The following is a 14,352-nucleotide window of genomic DNA, read 5'->3' on the forward strand; positions in this document are numbered from 1 at the left end:
ATTGCTCAGCTGAATGATTTCATATGACGCAGTAATATTCAGAAAAATAATTTTTCTTCTTCCTCTATCTGTTTTCTCTTTGTTGCCAATCAATAAGTGATAAAATCGTGAATGTGTTTTAGGCTTTAAAATTTGATTCATAGGAATTCCCGAGTACCGATTGTGAACATGTTCAGTATATAAAGAGATAGATAATTGAAGGGAATGGAAAATAGCGTTCATAATACTGGGGTGTTCATATTATAGGGTATACAGAGCACAGAGAGGTCGGCCTATGTTAAGTCCATGGATTTTCGACGGGACCATCAAAATATGTTCAGAATATCGGGGTGTTCACATTAGAGAGTGTTCAGATAGAGGGAGTCCACAGTATATATATGTAAGGTTGCATAACACATGTGTAGCGTAACATGGGTAAGAAGGTGTTTATAAATCAATATATAAATAATTATCCAAATAAAAATTATTTACTTTCCTGCCGGAAGTTGTGTTATATTCCAAATGACTGTAGCTTCAAAATAGTTATAAAAAATGTCTTCTGTTGCACTTATTGATAGTTCATGGTTTCGTGAAACATCAATTTAAAACTTTTCACTTTTAGGAAAACTTTTAGCAGCATGGAAAATATTAATATTCTAATTGGTAGACAAATTATTTTTTAAAAGGAAATATTCTTAAGCAGTGAATAAAATTGTCTTTTTTTTTTCTCTCGCTTTTAAAAGTGAATAAAATTGTCTCTTTTTTTTTCTCTCGCTTTTGAAAGTTTAAAAAAATAACTTTTGGTAGTTTTTTGCTTGATGTGGGACCAGTTGAAAATATTGTATAGTCGAAAGAGTTTAAATAAATAAAATGAAACTGATGCCATGTTTGCATCTTTTAAATAGAGCTTAATAGTGCTTAGTTGAGAATACAAAACTTGCCTAGCAAACACTGGAACTGGGGATAGGCACTTGCTGTTCTCCCACTCAGGAAAAAAATTATTTTTATGAATGAGGTTGCATAAAACATGTGTATCGTAACATGGGTAGGAAGGAGTTCATAAAACAATATATGAATAGATATTTCAATGAAAATTATTTACTTTCCTGCCGGCAGTCGTGTTATAATCCAAATTCTGTAGCTTCAAAATTGTTCGAAAAAATTTCTTCTGTTGTACTTGTTGATATTTCATGGTTTCATGAAATATCAATTTAAACTTTTGACTAACAAAACTTTTTGCTGGGAAACTTTTTAAAAGAAACAATGTTTTTTGAAGTTTACGACTGCTTCATGGAAAATATTAATATTCTAAATGGTAGACAAAATATTTTTTTCAAAAGAAATATTTTTAAGCAGAGAATAAAATTGCCTTTTTTTTTTCACGCTTTTAAAAGTTTTTAAAAATAACTTTTGGCAGTTTTATGCGTAATGTGGTACCAGTGGAAAATATTATGCACTTCAAAGAGTTTAAAAAAAATGAACAGAAACTGTTGCCATGTTTGCATCTTTTAAGCAGAGCTTAATAGTGTTTAGCTGAGATCACAAAACTTGCCTAGCAATCAGTTGTGAGACTGGGATAGGCACTCTGTTCTCCCACTCAGAAAAAGTTTATAAAAAGTGAAGTGTATATTTATGAATGAGGTTGCGTAAAACATATATCGTAACATGGGTAGGAAGGTGTTCATGAATCAATATAAAATTAATGAGCAAAATGAAAATTATTTACTTTCCTGCCGGCAGTCGTGTTATGTTCCAAATTCTGTAGCTTCAAAATTATTAGAAAAAAATTCTTCTGTTTTACTTATTGATAGTTCATGGTTTAGTGCAATATCAATTTTAAACTTTTCACTAGCAACAATTTTAGTAGGGAAACTTATTAAGAGAAAAAAATATTTCTTGAAGTTTATGACTGTCTCATGGAAAATATCAATTTTCTAATCGGTAAACAAAATATTTTTTTTAAAAGAACTATTTTTAAGCAGTGAATAAAATTGCCTTTTTTATTTTTCTCTCGCTTTTAAAAGTTAAAAAAAGAACTTTTGGTAGTTTTTTGTGTGATGTGGGACTAGTTGAAAATTTTGTATTCTGAAAAAAGTTTTTTTAAAAAATGAAATTTTTGCCATATTTGTATTTTTTTTTAAATATTTTTAACAGAGCTTTTTTAAGCTCTGAACTAAAGATTTTTATCTTTAGTTGGGAACACAAAACTGGTGCAGCAATCCCTTGTGAGACGCCTTACTGCGTTAAGCGTAGAACTTGGGATAGGCGCTGTCTGTTCTCTGATTCAGAATAAAAGAAAACATTTAAGAAGATGAGGTTGCACTTGTGAATAATAATCTGGTGAGTACGACATTTGGAAAATAACAAAATATACAAAAAAATTCAATTGAAAATTATTCATTTTCTTGCCGGCAATTGCGTTATGTTCCAGATTCTACTGCTTCAAAATTGATAGAATGAGTTTCTTCTGTTTTACTTAATTGTAGTTCATGATTTCGTGAATTATCAATTAAAATCTCTACATTAGCAGAATTTTTTTGTAGTAAATCTCATTAAAAGAAAAACCATTTCTTGAAGTTACCACTGCCTCATGTAAAATAATTGTTATCCAAAATGTTCTTTCAAAAGAAGTTTTTTTAAGCAGTGAATAAAATTGTCGATGCATTTCTTCCGTTGTGCCTGTTGATAGTATAGTTTTTAATTGATGCTTCATGTAACCATGAACTAACGGAATTTTTAGTTGGGGATCCTGTTAAAAGAGATATTATTTCTTGATGTTTACGACTGGAAAATATGCATTCTCTCATCAATAACTTCACTTCTTCTAAAGAATGGTTTTCAATTAGTGAAAGAACTTAACAATTTATTTATTTTTTGACTTATAAAAGTGTTTTAAATTTTGTTAGAAATTAAGGTATAAAATGATATGAAAGGTGTCCTTCAAAACAATATTAAGGGTGCAGTTATTTTATTGTGTGGTGTAGGACAAGTTTAAAATATTGTATTTAGCATAGAGGTTAAAATAAAATAAAATAAAACTTTTGTTATAAATGTTGAATTGATAGTTAATGATCTTATGAATTATCAGGTAAATGATATACTCTACCAGGATTTTTAGTAAAAAATCCTATTAAAAGAAACTTCAATTCTTGAAATTTTCTACTGCCTCATGATTTTTTTTTCTTCCAAGAAAAAAAAATGTTTTGAAGTTGGGGAAAAATACTTTTTTGTTTTGTTTCGAAAAGTCGTCATCTTAAAAATAAAAAAGAAAAAAAAAGGGGCAGATAATCTTTTGTGTGATTTTAGGTAGTTAAAAACAGTGTAAAAACATAGTATTCCGAACCCAGATTTTTAAAAATAATGAAGGGAGACTATTGCTTTATTTGTAGCTTTTAAATAGAATTTAGAAGATTTTAGCTGAGAACACAAAATTTGTGAGACATAGAACTGTTTCGTAGTTTCTTTTTCAACAGTTGAATAAATATTACCACAATATTATTTTAAAGTGTTGCGTAAATAATATTTGTGCAATGTTTTATAATCTTTTTTTTTTTTTTTTTTTTTTGAAAAAAGCAAGAAACCAGTGTGTAATGTAAAAACTGTTTCACATAAACGTTTTTAACTAGAGCGTAGATGTTATCACGATATTATTTTCAACTGGAATTTTTTCCAAAAATCAAGTCTGTAAAAAAATTTTTTATAAAAAATAAGAAGCAGAAACAGAGAAACGTAAAATAAAAAAATATTTATTTATTATTAATTTAACCCAATGATACAATGAGAGATTCCTTCCGTTCAAAATCTTCTGAATTGACATCTGCAAGAAAAAGAGAATATATTAGCTTAAAGGGGAGAGTGTTACATAAAGGCACAGTAAATTTTATTCATCTTTGCATCCTTTGCTCTTATTCTGCAAACATTATTAATTAAGTTCAGTGAAATTCCGATACAAAGAATACCGTTACAACGAGATACCCATTTCAGCGAAATAAATTTTCAGTCTTATTTTAAATTTTATTACATTGCTTGAATTCCGTTGCAGCGAAATTCTCGCCACAACGAATGAAATTTACGATCCTTTGAAGTTCATTGTAACGGGATTTCACTATATAATGAACTATTCTCATAGTGCAAAATATGCCCTCTGGATAGGTATGTTTTGTTTCCTTGCTGAATAGGAAGTAGGGTGACTGAGGTAATTCTTGAGCAAAAAATGCAAAAATACTTAAGTGAAAAAAAAAACTGTTCAAGGTTTAATTTTAGTGTGAAAGTTTGATCACTTATGAGGAAAGTCTTAGGTAATTTTCTTTCCCTTGAAAATTAAAATATAATTTAAAATATTTCAAACTTTCAGTATTCAGGAATTGCCCTTGATCTACATTTTTTGATCATTTTTGAGGAAGTAAATTATCAGTTTCTTTCTTTCTTTCTTTCTTTTTTTTTTTTTTTGAGTTTATACATTTTTGAAATGTTTATAGAACAGTAATTTATAAATCATACATTGGGTGAAATAAATATGCCAGCTAATCTTTGCTAAGCAGCAGCCAAGACGATTTTTTTAAATTTTTTATTTATTTCATTTAACCTCAACACTCTAAAATCTGATCTTCAATTTCCTTTGAATCCTATTCCTTAACATTATACTTCTTTTCCGAATTAACTCAGTATTGTTAGTGTTTTTGCAGTGCTTGCGGATATTAAATAGTCATCCAAAAGAACTAAAATAATGAACACGTTATCTTGAACGCCATCATATTTGCAAAAAATATACATGATCAGCAATTACCCCAGTGATCCATAATTACCCCACATATATAAAGAGCAATATTTGGTATTTGTCACTCACTGAAATTAGCTTTAATGTTTACAGAAGATGTGGAGATACAACGCTAATTTAAAGGTAACAATCTTTTTAAATACAAAGTAAAAATAACAAAAGATGGGGTGAGGAGGCTGAATTTGAAAAGAAGAGAAGATGAGCTCTGTAAATACGAGTATATGCATATATACTCGTCTTTGAAATAACAGCTAAGTGAGCAGTAAAAAAAAAACCTCAATTTTATAAAATACTAGTGGTACCCTCACGGCTTTGTCCGTAATAGAAAATTAAAGGGTCTTTTGGTTCGCCTGTATACTATACCATACAAATAATGTATGATGAATTTTCTCGCCAATTGGCTTGTGCCCATGTTACGGTTCCACATTATGATAATGTGGTAATTTACTCGTCCATCATATGATAATTGTGTTCTTAAAATTATAATAAAAAAAGAACTACATCGATTTTTCGAAAAATCGCTTCGAGGTGCACTCTCATGCTACAAACTAACTTTGTGCCAAATTTCATGAAAATCGGCCGAACGATCCAGGCGCTATGCACGTCAGAGATCCGGACAGAGAGAGATCCCGACAGACAGAGAGACTTTCAGCTTTATTATTAGTAAAGAAAAAGCACTTTACAAATGTGTTTAAATGTTGTCACACTGAAGTAAAGTGTTTCAGTATTCTAGGCGATAGTTCATATTAAATTAGAATCTTATGTTTTTGAATAAAAATTAAGTGGTTAATTTTTATCCCAGACATGTTTAGGAGTACATGGATTTTTCTACTACTTGCGAAGTAACTGAAATCCGTAGTATTATTTACTGCTTGAAAAAACAGTTGCATTAGAATTTTTAATTTAGTTGCAATAAAAAAATTTAGTTCTCCATTCAATGGGACGCTTTTGCTGTAAACACATGATGATTTTGAGGGGACATGCTGTAACGAGATTTCAATTTTCCCATCGAGAAAATGAAGCTATAAAATTTGCTAAGCAGGGCACGAAAATACCCTCATTGAAAACTTAAATATGTTTATCCTGTTTTAACCTACATTTCCCTAAAAGTAAAAAAAGAAAAAACATTGATGTCTTATATCTATCCTGAATAAATTTGTCTCAAAACAAATTTTTATTGCAGCGTAATGTGACTTATAAAGGAGGAAAAATGCTGTATTTATTTCAAGGGTTTCTTTCTGCCAAATTTGATTTTAATGTATTCAAAAATTCAGTTGTATTTTGAAATTGGCACTTGTAAATTAATCACGTTTATATTTCATAATCATTACACAGCATCGATTAATAATTTACAGTTTCATAAGGACTATGAAAATCTTAAAAATACTTTGTACTATTTGTTACATACAGTTTTTTGAGTAATTAGTTGCAAGAAAGTTTCAACTGCAATTTCTGCGGCATATGGAACCTCGAATCTCTTGTATAGTATTCTAAAATAACGATGAATTTCTTTTAAGTTTTTTTCCCCAGTGCACGTAGATTATGCTTAAAAAAAGCAAACACAATGTGCATCTATCACTGATTGTCTGTATCTAGTTTTGAAAGCAAACCTTTGTTTATTTTTTTTAATTTCATTGTTGCTGCTTCTAAGATTTTGGCACTAGCACTTTCATATCAATTCGACTTGACTATCTTACAAAACAGAAATGAAGGAGAAACAGAATGAGAAATCAAGACATATTTTTGTACCTTGGAACCAGAGATAAAAGCTTGTACAAAACTGACAACTTTTCATTTTCTTAGCTATACATTTTTGAGAGGTTTAGCAATTGATTATAGCGGAAAACTTTAAACGAAAAAATGAACGATATTTATGCAATTATAATAGTTATAATTAACATTTATACACGGTCATTAAAAACAAATAAAATACAAAAATGAAAAATATATATAAAATAGCACCCCGCAAAACCTTTTGAAAGCAAAAATTGATGAAAGTGCTAGTATTTGTTTAAAGTTGCTGGAATGAAGTAAGTTTGTTTAAAATTGTCTTTACATACTTGCCAACCTTCGAAGGAAAAAAAACAGGAGATTTTACTAGAGGTATATATATGATTTACCATCGACGTATCCTTGCTGCAGAATTATTAAATTATGCTTTTAAATAACATGAATACTAAATTTAAAGTGAAATGTGGATTTTTTGCAGATGTAAGCAAATTGGTAGCAGCAAGAAAAATATACTGTAAAGGAAAAACTAAATAATAAAGAGTGAATTTGCTTAAAAATTCGTACATTCTCCAATCTCTACCAGAAAAGTAGCTACAAAAATGTAATTACTAAAATCCGAAAAAAAAAGGAAATCAATGTATAATGAAAATACAATATAAATTAAGTAGGTATAGGGTAGCACATGTTAAAATAACTTCAAACATACAAAATAATTGAAATAATTTCAAGATGCAAAAGGATTGAAATCTGCTGCAATATTCGGCAAAGCACATGCTTCGTTGAACATGCAATGTGGAAAACTTCTAAAAAATTAATTTTTACTAAATGAGTTATTAATTGGAAAAATTCTTATGCCCTGACATTGGTAGACTAGAAAAAGGGCGCCATCTATTGAGAAGAAAGTGAAACTTTTTGATGATTGACTGAAAAAACTGCAAAAACGGGAAAAAATCGTAAAAAACGGGAAATCGGGTGATGGAAGCAAAAAACGGGAGTCTCCCGTTAAAAACAGTAGAGTTGGCAAGTTCTTAGCATTTTTCAAAGACATACTGTCCAAATTTTCGGCACAACAAACCTCTGATTCTAAAACATCAGTTTTCTATATTTTCACTACGATGAAATGTTAATATTTGTTTTAAATTCAGTGATTTTTAATTCCTTAAAAAGCAGGAGAAATTTCTCTGGCAGCAGAAGACCAGAAATTGAACACTAAGGCAGGAGTGATTGCACTCTGTTAACTGAATTATTGAAGTGGCCTGATTACTGAATAGGCCAACTTGACCATGGTCTAGGGACCCAGCTTATTAGGGACCCCCAAATGGCTAAAATTGTAAGGTTCTACTACAGGGGGCTCAGAAAAAGTTTTTGGCCTAGGGCCTTCTGTTATCCTTATCGGGCTCTGTCCCAAAGTGGTAGATGGAATTTTTCGAGGGGTAAAAATAAGTACAAGGATTGAGTCATTGTTCGGTCACAAAACAAAATTATTAGAAAACATATGTATAAAACCTAACTACCTAATCAGCAATCAATAGTTGAATGATTTATAACTTACAAAAAAGGCTATAAACTTGGAGCTCCACTTGTGATGTGCATTAGCCAAAACTAAACAATATCAACCGTCTCATTGACTACTTCTTGATTAAATAACAAATTGCAACAAAAACAGGTATTTTCTTTATCTGAATGATTATTATTATTATTATTATTTTGGTAGTTTGGTGAAAACATAATGCGTTAGCTTATTTGTTTTTATACTGATTTTTTCTTTTAGGGGGTAGTTGCTCAAATAAATTTTCGCTTTATGGGTAATTGCCTCAGAAAGACTGGGATCCGCTGACTTAGGGTAATAAAGGAAAAAGCATTGAAAGAAAATGGAAAGTGTGTCCTCCTGACCTTCGACGGGCGAATGGGTCGAAAGGATTAGTCATTGTTCTATTCAAGTTCAAGCCAACAGCTCCGAAACGTCTGCAAAATGTCTGCACGCACAAGGAAAATCCGCAGCCCCACTCATTAGATAACTGCCGCGCAAATTTGCATCCATTTAGAAAAGTAAATTTTAACAATCCATTGCTCCGGGTGTGGTATTTTTTCGTATAAATTTGCACTTTAGTCCAGTAATTTCATACTTCGGCATTTAAGTTTTACATATATTTAAATATAAGTTAACGTTTATTGCGTTAAACTTCTAAAAAAATATTTTTGCGTTCAAAGAATATTAATTTTTTATATTACGGGCGTGAGTTCCAAGACCACAATGAAATATTGCTAGCAGCCATGCAAGTTAACCTTTAGAAAAAACGTAAACGAGATGAAGACAAGAAGTGAAAAACAGCAATAATTTTTTGTCTTTACAAATGCCCCGAAGAGATCTGGATTTCTACTTATTTAACAAACACACACTTTGAAAAATAGGAAACTTTGTTGTTTTTTTTATACTATGGAAATGATAAACGGACATTGCTAATTATGTACTTATACTTTGTGCTATAAAAGCTGGGCTGACAGACAACGCGCGTGCTCCGGGTGGTGTATTTATAACCTCCTATCATATCACCAGTATTCATTAGTTATTTATGCAACCAACAACATATATAATGAGTAACAACCCTTATTACAGGCGGAGGTTGAAAGCTTTATGAAAACATCGTTCGGTGAATCTATGTTGCCTGCCCGTTTGGTCTTATGTAGGACTACATGACGTCTTAATTATGTTTCTACAAAAATATTATATTAACTGAAATTTTTTAAACTTATATTTCCTGTGCTTATTTACAAATTATGTATACTGCAAGAACATTTCAAAAAGTCACAAATTATTTCGGACCAACATTTCCGAGATTTCAAATTTTTACCAGTTTCTTGTGAAAAATAAGCGTATTTTCAAAAAAGTTTCCTGAAATACTACACGTTTTGTGAATGTCGGTTTCTCAATCTTATGAAAAGCATTTATAGCTATCAATGTAAAATATATTCAGTTTCTCTATTAGGTGTTACTCCTTCAGTTCCGTTACGTTCAGCTCCGGTAGTTCTAGATTCACTGAGCCTCAATTAAGGGCGAAATGCAGTTTCTGGATATTGTAGCTCTGAAGGAATTGCAGGCAAATAAGCTGTTCCGTATTTACTTGTAATTCTGTCTTAGTTTCAACTATTTTTGCTTTATGAGCTTTCTTGGAAAATCAGGAAGATGCCGATATATTACTATAATTATATTTGTGAAAGTTCCTGATTTAATCCCGAAAGATGGATGCATTTTAAAGAGAAAGTCTCTAAATGCTTTGAAGACTCCATGTTAATTTCAGGAAGGTTACTGATTTTTAGCGGGAAATTTTCCTGTTTTTTTACTTGATTAGGTACACTAGCTGCCCATCATTTCTCAGGAATTTTTCGGGGTTCTTTTTTTTTTTTTTTTTCATGCAATGTACTTTTTGAGCAAAATAAAACTTTAACTGTAAAAAATATGAGAGTATTGTGTATAATGGTTATAGTGCTATAAAAGTAAGAAATCTGGTAAATGTCAACATTCACGTACCAAAAGCGACGAAAGATAGAATATTTCTGATAAATATTTGATGAGAGTCGACATTCTCCAATTTTAGTCTTTCACGGTAGCATATATACTTTAAAAAGCGCTTATAGCAAGGATTTTCTTATCTTATGAGAAAAAAAAAGAAAGAAAGAAAGGGGAAAAAAATTTAACGCCAAAAATAAAAAATCGGGGAAATTCATTCTGATTATTTTTAGTTCCGCTTTAAGATACAGGGGTGAGAAAACCCTTGCTTGTATTATTAAACGCACTGCACAACTAAAGAGTTTCTAACTCTTAAAGAATTGCAATACTACTATTTTTTCAAACCAAAAAAAATTCGTTTACAGCATCTAAAGATTGCAGTTTCACGCTTATCAGCGATCATCAGTCCAGAACCACCATGACAGAGCTGAAGTTGAAAAAACCCTATCGGGATAGCTGTGATTCTCTTCATACTGGTAACTAAAAAGCTATTGGTGGTTATGGTAACTTTCAGCTCATTATTGATTTTATTATTCAAGTTAAACTCTTCGTGTTATGCTGTAAAATGTTCTGGCAGAACTAGATAAATTTAGCAGAACTTACGATTTCTGAAATGCCTGGCCTTTACCCCAATATCGCAGCAAGAATATTATCCTTTGTGGTATCCGCCTCTGTATCCGCCATGTCCTCCTTTGTAACCACCGTGGTAACCTCCTCTATAACCACCATGTCCACCTTTATAACCACCATGACCTCCTCCACCATATCCTCCTCTGTAGCCGCCGTGTCCACCGCCGCCACGTTTGTAACCTACGGTGGCAGTTACCGTTAGGAGAGCCAAAAACAAGACGAACTGGAAAAAAGAAAAGAAAGAAAATAAGGGGCCGAGACATTCCATTTCGTTTATTTTGTATATTTTTGGCTTCTTTTCTTTTAAGAAATTTTTTTAAGATGTATTAAGCCGTTTTTCATGCTTTTTCTTTTCTAATTTCTTTTACGTGGGAAAGGACAAAGTAAAAATAAAAAACATAAAAATGAATACATTTATCATAATAAAAAAAAAACTTTTGTTTCTCGTTCTTTTGGGCAAAAGAAGTCCCTCAGCCAGCCCCCCCCCTCGTTGCCACATATATATTTTTTTTATTCATATATATTAGAAACGTATATCAGAATTCAACACAAATCAAATATTAAAAGAATCTCAACTACAAGTAAACAACCTAGCTTCACGATGTTTTTTACGATTTCGTCATGCGGCTTTTTATGTATGTTGTGACGGGCCCCAAAATTTCTGTGCATGCCCCTGCGTGTACCGATCAGAAAATTTTCTTTTTTTTTTTTAAACGGTATACTTCCCCGGCGGTCTAATGCTAATCAATTTTGGATTTGATGAAATTGATTGAGGGAGCTCTTAAAATATCATACTCAGATTTAAAGCGATTTTTACTTTATTAACTTTGTATTATCGTCTCGCTTATTGAACCGTCTTTAAAGATTTCTTTTGTTTAGTGGATACGAGGTGGTCTAACCTTACACTAAGGTTCCAAATCTTTGATTTTCCCTATTTGTTCTTTAGAGAAAAGTAATGGGTAAAAAACAATAAATTTCATGTTATTTCCCTCACGAACGATTAAATATAAAACCCATTGTTTAAAAAAAATGCCATAAAACAAAGGTATGTGTTTTCTTTACCCATATAGTTAAAGAAAATTCTAAAAAACATTATTATTAAGAGTAATAGTAATGAAAATTATGAATCAAGGATTCTTTGAAGCAAACATAAAATTCATTCTAATGGAATTTTTTATCTTCATCTATAATGGGGGCGTTTGAAAAACCATGCGACTTTCATCACGAGTTACATGACACGTATTCTTGTGAAATATAAATAACAATTTAAAATTTAACAATTTATAATGTTACAATTTATAATTTACAATTTTTCGACTTGCAATTTACAGTTTATTTGTAGTTTGGGAAACTAAACATTTAAATGGTTCTAACTAAATACTAAATCCAGTCTATACTTTTCATCAGAAATAAATGAGATGTATCAATTGTTGCATTTCTACTAATGCTCGTTCTTCGTGAGGTTTAGTTAAAAGTTTAAAGGGTTCTAAATCAAATCGAGCTATTACTTCAAGTCTTGACTATGCTGAGAGAAACACAGAATCAAACACAGAAATCAGTGTATGTTTTATAGATCGGTGTTTAGTTTAGTTGATTTTTGTACTGGAATTGTAAAATGAACTTCATTTCTAATTTTGAGTAGGAAATATTATGTAAGTGTAATTGGTTATTTTTTGCCTTTTAGTTCCTTGGTGTTTTTTGAACGCGGTTTTTTTTTAATTTGAAAGTAATTTTTCTATCTCAAAATAAGTAATAATAAACAAATAATGATAAAATGTCTTCTTAAATAAATAAATAATTTTCGAAAAAAATTTCATCGTTTGTACAGCTCTTTCTTTCTGTTAAAAAATAAAACTTTCCGAACTTTATTTTAACCGTTGCCAAAAATAAGATTAATAAATTAGAACTTCAGAACGAAAATAAAAGCAATTCATCTCAACGATCAGTGCAGTCGGAGTTGGAGTCAGGGCCGGATTGATTTTGATGGAGTCTATAGCTACCAAGAATGCGGAGTCAGAATAGGAGTCGGACAGATTTTGGGGCGCAGAAACCGGAGTTGGACTCAAAAACCCTAAAATTCAGAGTCCGACTCCGCGGCCATGGTAAAAATATTTTCGCTTTGAATTCATTTTTTTTTTTTTTTATTCAGTTATATCTATCTCTGACTTGCGTCAATGAAAAGTCTACGAAAGACAGTATTCAATTTTTATTGATAACTTTTTTCCTACCACTTGAGATCCGCACAATGTTTTCAATATATTGGTACCTTCCCGTCCCCCATAGGTGTTAACCTTGAAAAATTTTATTTGTTCAAGAAATATCCTTAATAGTTAAATCAAAAACCTTTTTCATACATCTTCTTCCTGAAGAATTTTTCCCAACAAAGTTTGTTTGAAGCAAATCCGTGTAAGTTCGGGAACTACGTTTGCCTGTAATTTCTCAGAAGGATTTTTAAAGTGTCCAAAATTTACGAAATTGTTCAAATCAGAAAGTGAAATATAGGAACGAGGTGTCTGTTCAGTTCAAAAAACTGTTCATATCGACCGATCCATTCAAAAGTTTTTATGTTTATGTGAGGGGGATTGGGAGAGACAACATAACCAACTTTCCATTTTTTTTTAATTTTTCGATATTTTAAAAATTACTTCAGATTATTTTTGACTTTTCTTGATTTTTTTTTTCGTTTTTTTTTTTTTTGTTTTTAGCGATATATTTTAGAAGCATTAAATAAAATGTGTTGAATTAACCTACAAAAAAATAAATAAATAAATAAATAAAGACCATGACATTGTTTGGAATAAGAATTTAAATCACGGCTTCATGATGCCGCCTGGAATTAGCATCTAGGCGTCAAAATAAAATACCTATCTTCAGTTTCTTCACGTGAAATAAATATACGTGATAAAAAGGACATGTTATAAAAAGTGCATAAATAGAAACAATACGCGTACTTTCGTTGTAATCTAAATTTTTAACCCTCCAATTTCTACTCACCTTTTGAAAATAAGAATGATAAATTCGGTGTAAGTTTTCGTGTAAAAAAAGAAAAAGCATAAATTTTTAAAAGGTTTCTGCATAGAATAAGTTTTACATGATGTTTTGCCTTAAATTAGTTTTTTTAATGCATATTTTTAATGTAATACAGTCTGTAACGACAGTAAACGAAAACTACAGTAGTTTTAGTTTTTAGAAACAAATAATGGCATTTTTCTGAAGTAGATTGACAGTCATTTATTTTTAGATTATGAAATGGAGCCATACCATAGTCAAAAGAAGAAAATCCACACAAAGCTGTAAAAGAGTCTCAAACAAACATATTTTTCCTTCAAAAAAATTATGAATTGCACTATATTTTGAACACTTTCATTTGCACGCATGCATAAATACAGGAAAATTTGGTTACTATTATTCAAAAAAAAAAAAAAAACTCGTGCATACAAACTGAAAATTTTAATCAATAATTCAACTTCTATGTAACTAGATTAGAGTCAGATGCATTAATAAGTTATAAATATATGTACTTTAATGATCACGTTGAATAAATGTTCAATATAAAACATTTACTGTAATACATTTTATTCTGTTTTTGATGTTTTCTCACAAAATACGAACTCTCTAAAAATTCAGTTTTGGACACTTTCGGACAGTTTTGGGTTCAAAGGGAGGGTTTTTACTGTGGTTTTCACATTAGTGTCTGAAACTTTGTCAACCCTGATAAAAACGTATA

Source organism: Uloborus diversus, chromosome 4 (genome assembly GCF_026930045.1).
Source record: "Uloborus diversus isolate 005 chromosome 4, Udiv.v.3.1, whole genome shotgun sequence".
Lineage (NCBI taxonomy): Eukaryota > Metazoa > Arthropoda > Arachnida > Araneae > Uloboridae > Uloborus > Uloborus diversus.